This window comes from Echinops telfairi, unplaced genomic scaffold (assembly GCF_000313985.2).
Source record: "Echinops telfairi isolate 266 unplaced genomic scaffold, ASM31398v2 ScPeMD7_2;HRSCAF=8, whole genome shotgun sequence".
In the NCBI taxonomy this organism is placed as follows: Eukaryota; Metazoa; Chordata; class Mammalia; order Afrosoricida; family Tenrecidae; genus Echinops; species Echinops telfairi.
Genome location: NW_022103898.1, coordinates 5,270,856 through 5,279,116, shown reverse-complemented (window position 1 = coordinate 5,279,116; position 8,261 = coordinate 5,270,856). Strand labels below are relative to the sequence as shown.

The window sequence follows — 8,261 nt, the reverse complement described above, 5'->3', positions numbered from 1 at the left end:
CGCCGGCTGCTGGAGCTGAGACGTCGGCGGCGGAGGCGGCTCGAGCGCCTTCTCGGACCAGCGACTCGGTGGCGCTGCAGGTGAGCGCGGCTTCGGGGAGGCCTGCTCTTGGGCCCCAGAGACCCCCGGGACCCCGGTCCCCCAGCAGCAACTGGCCACCTCAAGGCTCCCGATACCCTCCTGGCCTCCGACCCCTCAGGATACTCCCTTCAGGACCCCTGACGTCCGAGACCGACCCCCCGGGCCGCTTCTGGGCCGAGCTGTCCGCAGGAGCCACGTACAGCCGCCCCAATCCTTCAACATTTCCCTAGGACTCGAGACCCCCGAGGACTCGGCCACCTTAGGTCCCCAGTATTCTCAAGATTCCCTTAGGACCCCAGGCCCCTGAGGCCCTCCAGCCTTCCTCCCCATCCCCTGGCGCCCTCCAAACCCCCGAGGACCACCTCCGCAGCCCGGGGCCCTGGCGCTCTAGACTCTCCCACCCTCCCAAGCGGAGGGTCTTGGGCCTCCATGCCCACCCGAGGGCAGCGCCCCTCCAGCTTGAGGTCCAGAGACCCACAGAAGCCCACCGCCCTCCCCCCAGCTGGTCCTCCGTCAAGCCCCACAATGGGCTGCGAGCTGCCAGCGAGGTGGCCCCCAACTCCTGGCGGCCTCCACGCCCCATGGAGCCGGCCCAGTGAGGTCCCTGGGGTGGCCGCTCGACTTCTGGTGGTTTGTGAATTCTCAGTGGGAGCACAAAAGAGGGTGAGCCACCTGAGTGGGGTGTCTCGCGGGCCAGGGGACACTTTTTAGCCAGACGAAGGGCTTGCTCTTGTGGACCCTGTTTTGACTGCCGACTGTTGCACACAGAGGCCAAAGGAGGGCCAGTGTTGAACTTTTGGGGCTCCCACGTGGTCCAGGGATAAGGCTGCGGTGGGGGTCGGGTGATGCAGGCAGGGGGGCCGAAGCCAGCAGCTGGGAGCTGGAGGGCAAATCCGGGTCATCATGTCTTTGTTCCTGGAACTATTTGAATGCCTGATAGCAAACCCGTTGCCTTCGCATTGATTCCGACTCCTGCTGCCGACCCGACAGGACAGGGTAGAAATAGCCCGGTGGCTTTTAGAGGGTTTAAATCTTTAAGGGAGCTGACAACCTCATCATCTTCCTGAGGAGTGTCTGGTGGGTTGGCACCAGAGATTTTGTGGTCCACAGCCCAGTGCTTCAGCCATGGTCCCCCAGGGCTCACTGGCACTGGCGGGGAAGATGGCACTGCCCCCTGCTTGCAGGGCCTCCTTGGAGGCATGGTTAGACATGGAGGGTGGTTTCTGTGTGGCGATGGTTGTAGTGGCAGGGGACCCACCTGGGTGGACCGTCAGATTCCTGGGCAAGGTGGGGCCTGGGAAGGGCGCCTGTAACAGGTAACAGGTGGGTGGATTTTCATGGGCTGAGGTTGAGATGTTTGCAGTGAGGCATCTAGGCTCACCAGATGCAAATGGGCTGGAGCTGCATGCCCTCCCAGGGTTGGTAAGGCTCTCAATGAAGGTCAAGGGCCACCTTCTCAGGTTGGTCTTGGAGGTCACCTTCTGTGGGGAGAACTGCAGGCAGCCTTCCACAGAGGAGAGGGGAAGGACGCTCTACAGAGCACAGGGTGTGAAGGTGGGAGAAGGTGAAGAAGGGTGGGGAGTGGGTGGGGTGGGAGTGACTGTGTGGTCTTACTTGTGGCATAATTGTTTAGAGGCAGCAAGACCTCGTCAGTGGTGGAGGTGACCCGTCTGGATGGAAGTATTGGTGGCAGTGGGGATCGTGGCTTCCTCAAGCATCTAGACTCCAAAGACTGACCTAGCGCTGCCTCATCTAGGCCTGTAGTTTTTAGCCTGGGATTCACTTAGGCAAGTTCTTGCTCGTCTTGGGCAAGGTCAAGTCATGCCCCTCACCCCATAGGATGCAGGGGCTTTGCTGGGGACAGGCCACTATCACCACACAGGGCAGGAGGGAACAGGCCACTGCTCAAGAGCTGGACCAAGAGTAGGGGTGGTTGGGGTTTGAAGGAGGCAAGCTCAGGTACAGGGTATCTGAAAGACCCCACTTGGTGAGCGGGATTAGAGAAGCTGGTGCAGGAGCAGTCGGTGAGAGGCGGATGGGGAAGACAAGGCGATCGGACTTTTGTTTGTTGACGTCTAGACCGGTGAGGGAGAGGAAGATGAGGCTGGCTGTCCAGGTGCCTTCTGGGAGGGAGCTGTTGTGGGTGTCCGAGCTACCCAGCATGCCAACGAGCTCAGTCCCTGAGCAACTGAGGTTTCCTTGGGCCCCCTGTGGGTTCGGTCACTCCAACACAGGTGTGGGTGGGAAGCACTCCTTGTCAAGGTACCAGCAGCCCTGTGAGGGGTCGGCAGTGCTTAGTCCTGTTTTATAGATGAGGACTAGTGACGCCCGCCCAGTAAGTCACCTGGGTTTGTATTTGGTGCTTCAGTTTCCTTAGAGGTTGACTTGTGTCCCTGCTGCTCTCAGCCTTCCCCCTAGGCCTCTCCGCTGTCCGCAGCCGTACTAAGCGTGAGTTTGGAGCTGGCTGTCTTGTGTGAGGCTTCTTGCTTCTGGCGTCTTCCTAGTGAGTTTGGCTCTGCTGCTATAGCCTGGGGGTGGGGCTGGGGTATGACAGGAAGCAGGGACCTGTCAGACCGGGTGGGGTTTTGTGAGGTGCTGGCAGGGGGAAGAGCTTCATGAGGGGCTTCAAAAGTTAATGGAAATTTTCCATTTTCTTGCACTTTCATTTTTCCACCAACTTTTTGAAGCCCCGTGGTATACGAGAGTCTGAGATGGCACCCAGCAGTGCCCGTGATGTCAGCGTGGCTGCCTCTGACGCAGCAGGAACTTTGTCCAAGGCCCCTTGCCTGCCAGGATCTCAGTTTTCACAGCTAAAATATTGGGGGTGCTTGGTGCTGCGTGGTCGTTATGACCCCCTCCTGAGGACTGAGGACAGGGTGGGCAAACACTGGTGGGGCCAGCAGGCCTTGGGTCTCCATTTTGATGTCTCTTACCATTATTGGCTCATCACTGAGTAGCATGACCCTTTGAGGGATGTGACATAGCACAGCTGATGGACAAACTTTCAGTGGCATCAGCCTTACCTGGGGGCAGAGTTCCCGGGAAATACCAGGTGTGTCTGCCCCTCTGAAATGAATCGCCAGGTGGGAAAGAAGGAACAGATGGGCAGACTGCTTATCCCGGGGCTGCACCGGTGAAAGAGTTCAGCGTCAGGTCTTGGCCAGGCACCTACCCCAGGGAAGATGAGAGGGGAAGTCAGATACTACATCTCCCAGCTCCACTTGTGCGTGCGTGCGTGCGCTCCAGGATTAAAATAAAACAACACCGCTCTGTCATTGAGTCGATTCCAGCTCACAGGGACTGTGGGACAGTGTAGAACTGTCCCTGTGGGTTTCCGAGATAGAAAACCCGATCTTTCTCCCTCAGCGCCTGGAGCTTCCAAACTGCCAACCTTGCAGTTAGCAGCTCAATATATGTAACCAGGACACCACAAGGGTCCCTTTCTGCCAGGATTGTCAGGACTCCAACAGTGGTGGGAGTTATTCTTGCTTTTTGAATTAAATGTTCCTTTGACGTTTATTAGTGGTGAGTTTTGCCCTGTTTCTGGTTTGGGTGATTGTTAGCACTGGTCATTTTGAGTTTGGTTGTTTTTTTAATTATTATTCTTAATTTATCTGAACTTATTGGTTCAATAGCTCGTGTTTAACTTAAGGTTTGACTTTTTCTGTAATTTGAAGCAAACAATTCACCTGGAAGTTCCCGTACTTTTAATGGCTAATTACGCCTTACCAGAGCTTTGGTTAGACTGATGTGGGTCAGCAGAGACTGGCTGGGAAAAGTAGGGCGGAATTGAAAGCCCACTGGTGCTGAGGAAGTAGCCCTGGTGATGCAGTGGGTTCGGTCAGCACTGGGCGGCTAACCAGAAGGGCAGTGCATCAAACCCCCAGCCACTCTGGGAGACAGCTATCTCAGCCTGCTTCTGTAGCGCTCCACAACCTTGGAAACCCTGTGGAGCAGTTTCTTTCTGTGCGACAGGTTCGCTATGACTCTGTGTTAGTCTGGGTACTTTGGAGAAACCAATCCATAGAAACTCATGTATAAGAGAGAGTTTTATATAAAGGTTAAGTGAGCATCAAGAAAACATCTCAACCCAGTGCTGCTCAAGCCCACAAGTCCAACATTAACCTGTATGTCCGACACCAGTCCACAAAAGTTTTCCGCCATCTCACACAACACACACTATGACGCCGACTGCAGGAGGATAGCCGATCAGTGAATGTGTAAGCCTCTCAGTGCTGGCAGGGGTCTCCACACGGCTGCTCCAGCACCCAGGGCTGCATTGGGGTAGGTCCATGTGGCTTCTCCTTGGGGATGTCTTGCAGGAACTGAGCCTTTCCAGCTGAAGCAGGGAACTGGCTAAGGCAGCTGCACCCTGGTCCGGTCATCACAAAGCAAGAGACCTGAGAACTAGAAAGGCGAGGCTCACCAAGCCATTCATCTCTCTGCCCTTCAATTAACCCCACATGTGTTTATCGGCCAGGTTGGCACAATAAACTAACTACCTCAGACTCCAAATGGATGCGATGGCAGTGGGTTTGATGTTGGGTGTAGACATAGTTAATTGTAATAGACTAACAGCTTACAACCGGGAAAATTCAGGGGAAAATTCAAGCCTCGAGTTGCAATCTTGAAAGAGTCTATGGGTAAAATATAGAATGATGCAGGAAGCACCAAGAGAAGATGGAACGACTTCACTGCATCAGAAAGGAACTGTCGACATCCTGCCATTTCAGGAGGTTGCATATGAGCAAGAACCAATGGTGCTGAAGGAAGACATTCAAGCTGCACTGTAAGCATTCACCAAAAACAAGACTCCAGGAATTGATGGAATACTACCCAAATGTTTCAACAGACTGGTGAAGCACTGGAGCACTTACTTGTCTATGGATTTGGAAGATGGCTGCTTGGCTGACTAGAAGAGGTCCATATTTGTACCCTTTCCAGAGAAAGTCGACCCAGCAGACTGCTCATGTTATAGAGCAATATCATTGATGTTATATGCAAATAGACACTTTCTGAAGACCATCCAACAACAGTTGCTGCAGTCCATTGACAGGGAGCTGCCAGAGGTTCAGGCCAGAGTCAGAAGAGACATAGAACAAGGGATATCATTGATGATGTCAGACAGATTTGGGCTGAAAGCAGAGAATACCAGAAAGATGTTTACTTGTATTTTATTGATTGTGTCAAGGCATTCAACTGTGTGGATGGTGTGGTAGTGATATAATCGTTTGCCAATTTGAGCGATTGAGTGAAGGGGTGGAGTCTAGTCTGTCAATCAGGTCATAGCCAGTGAGGCCTCTGTGTGGGCATGGCCTTCTGGAAATTCTGGGAACTCCAGAGATACCTTCCTGGAGGTGGGAGATTCTCTCTCTCTGCTCACTCCCTGGGAGACATTGCAGCTGACAAGACACATGGAACTACACTAGTGCCCTGAGCTGGAGAAGCCACATGGACCTGCCCTGATGCAGCCAGACCTCTGAAGTCGGAGAAGCCACGTCGAGACCCCTGCCAGCACTGAGATGCGTGCAACGCTGCTGGATCTGAAGACTTTCTACCCACTGGCTTTGATTGTCCTGCATTCGGCGTCATTGCCTGTGGTTCGTGAGTCTGAAGAGGACTTTATAGATTGGTATCGGACATAAAGGCTAATATCAGACATTTGGGCTTGGACTGGGCTGGGCTGTGATTTCTCAATATTCAACTGCTCTTGTATATAAAACTCTCTCTTATACACAAATGAGTTTCTATGGCTTTGTTCCTCTAGTCTACCCGGACTAATACAGATGGGTAACCTTGAGAAGAATAGGAACTCCAGAAGACTTCATTGTGCTCATGTCGAATTTGTACATGGATCGAGAGGCAACCGTGTGAACGGAATAATGGTGTAACCACATGGCTTAGACCCAGGAAAGGTGTACTTCAGGGCTGTCTCCTCTCACCATACTCATGTAATCTGTGCGTAGGAGCTGGATTGTGTGAAGAATGCAGAGTAAGGACAGGAGGAAGGCTGGGCAGCAACTGGTGGTATGCAGATGACACCTCACCTTGCGGAAAGTCAGTGGGCTTGGACAAGCACTTGCTGACGAAGATCAAGGATTGTAGTTTTTAGTATGGATTAGAGGCCAAGTGAAGAAGACGGAAGTCCTCACGCTGGGAACATCATGATAAAAGGGAAAGATTGAAGTCTGGGATTCCCCCCGCCCCCAAGTCTTACATATTTAACACTGGTTTCTTGAAAGCAATGTCATAAAAATCAAATAAAATTAAACAGGTTTTACTTTTTCCTCACGAGAACATAAAAATCATGGGAGAACTTAAAACAGGTTTTTAAAGTAACACAATTTTTCCTTAATGGTCCTTGGGTAATTATGACAGAATAGTTTCCATCTTTTTTGTTTCTTTGAACAGGTATTTTGGTCCAAAGTTTTGTTTGGTTTTAGTATTTGCTTCTGCCTCCCCTTCTATCAGATCGGCTTCCTCCAGAGCCACCACCTCTTGGTGCTCCATGGCTTGAACTGCTGGAGGAATCACGTGGAGGAAGGAACCCCCTCTGCATAGAAGGGGGAGGTCCTCTTTCTTGTCTGCCAACCCGATGACGACCACTTGAGTAGAGATCACTCCAACTGCTTGCGTAACTGTTTCCGCTTCCACCATATCCGCCCCGTGAGCAGCTGTAATCATCATAGCTACTGCGGGCCCTCGTGTAGGTGGAGCACGGCGTGTTACCACAGCTCGCTCTCACAGGCATCTCTGTAGGAGGCTCCACCTGGATGGTCTGAACAGCCCCCACACGACCATCGCCTCTGGAGGGACACTTCCTCGTCACGTGAGCTGGAAGGGCCATAATCACGATAGGTAGAGTCTCTTGGTGGTGGTGCATACTCTCTTGTATCGAGAACTGGGGTAATCTCTGCGGGAATAGCTGTCTTCAGTAGACTGACTGTTCATCATCCTGGGGACAATAAGCATCTCTACGGAGGGCAAGGGTCCCCTTTGTGGTGGGCCTCTGTAATATCTCTCCCACGGGACACAGGAGCTCTTCCTCCCGATCCTGAAGGAGCTGTTCTTTAGGAGGTGGCCCCCCACTTCGTGGTGGAGGCCCTCTTTTCACTGGAAGGGGTCCCCTGGAAGAACTCTTGTTGAAATTCATGGAATAGCCACCATCATCCATACGTGCCCCACATGAAGGGGGTCCCCTGGTTCCTCCACTGCCTCCTCTTCCATCTCGAAGACCTCTCAGGGGGCCTCTGCTTCTTGGAGGTGGTGGTGGTCCACACCTGCCACTTTCAAATGTTGGTTTAGTTGCTTGTTGGACTTGACTTGTTTTTCCACACAAAGACTTTCCTTCCATATCTCGGGCTGCATCTTTAGCATCCGCTGGGCTCTCAAAGGTGACAAAAGCAAATCCGCTGGATTTGTCTGTTTCCCGGTCTTTCATCGGTAGTACTTCTACGATTCGTCCATGTAGGCCACACACGGCTTTGAGGGCCTTCTCATTGGTTTCTGTATTAAGCCCGCCCGTGAAGAGCTTCCCAGGCTGATCAGCTTCAACCATTTTCCCCCAACGATGAATTTGTTTTGCCATTGCCCTTAATCTCCTTTGGCTGTTTTTAATCAAACAGCTAATCCAGTGTAGCGATGTGATGATCATTCCAAGACTGTGAACCCACCAACAGGTGCTTCGTGGTGATTCAGCACGAGGATCAGCTACCGTGAGGGTTACCGGAAGAGGGGAGCAGCTAGCAGTATTGTGCAACGAGGAAGTCTGGGACTTTGTCTTGCTTGGATCCACAATCAATGCTCGTGAAAGCAGCAGTCGAGAGATCAAGCATAGCGTTGTATTGGTGTATCTGCTGCACACGACCTCTTTAACACGCAGAAAAGCTCGGATGTTCCGTTGAGGACTGAGCTGTGCCTGACCTAAGCCATGTAAACAGTTTTATTAGCACATTAGATTCTGGGACATTTTCTTCCTTGTTCTCAGTGTTATTCATGTAATTGTTTTTCTAAGAGTGGTAAAAATATACACAACAAAACATTCTCCAATTTCACAACTTCTACAGTGTAATTCAGGACCGTTGATTACGCTGTTTGTGTTGTGCAGCCATTACTGATATCCTTCTCCCAATGATTCCACCACCATTAACAACACTCAGTGTAGTATTAAATTAAAATGA

General features: G+C 52.0%; 1 protein-coding gene and 1 pseudogene across 2 annotated transcripts in view; one reads left to right on the top strand and one right to left on the bottom strand.

The window, feature by feature from the left end:
• The first annotated feature begins 6 nt into the window (after positions 1–6).
• FAM118A (family with sequence similarity 118 member A) overlaps positions 7–8,261 on the top strand; it is a 30,559-nt gene continuing 22,304 nt past the window's right edge. For both annotated transcript variants that reach the window (XM_045290167.1, XM_004700224.2), the window contains exon 1: positions 7–80. The gene's annotated coding sequence lies outside the window, so the exon portion shown is untranslated. The remainder of the gene's footprint in view (positions 81–8,261) is intronic.
• On the bottom strand, positions 6,521–7,639 carry LOC101663276 (annotated as a pseudogene).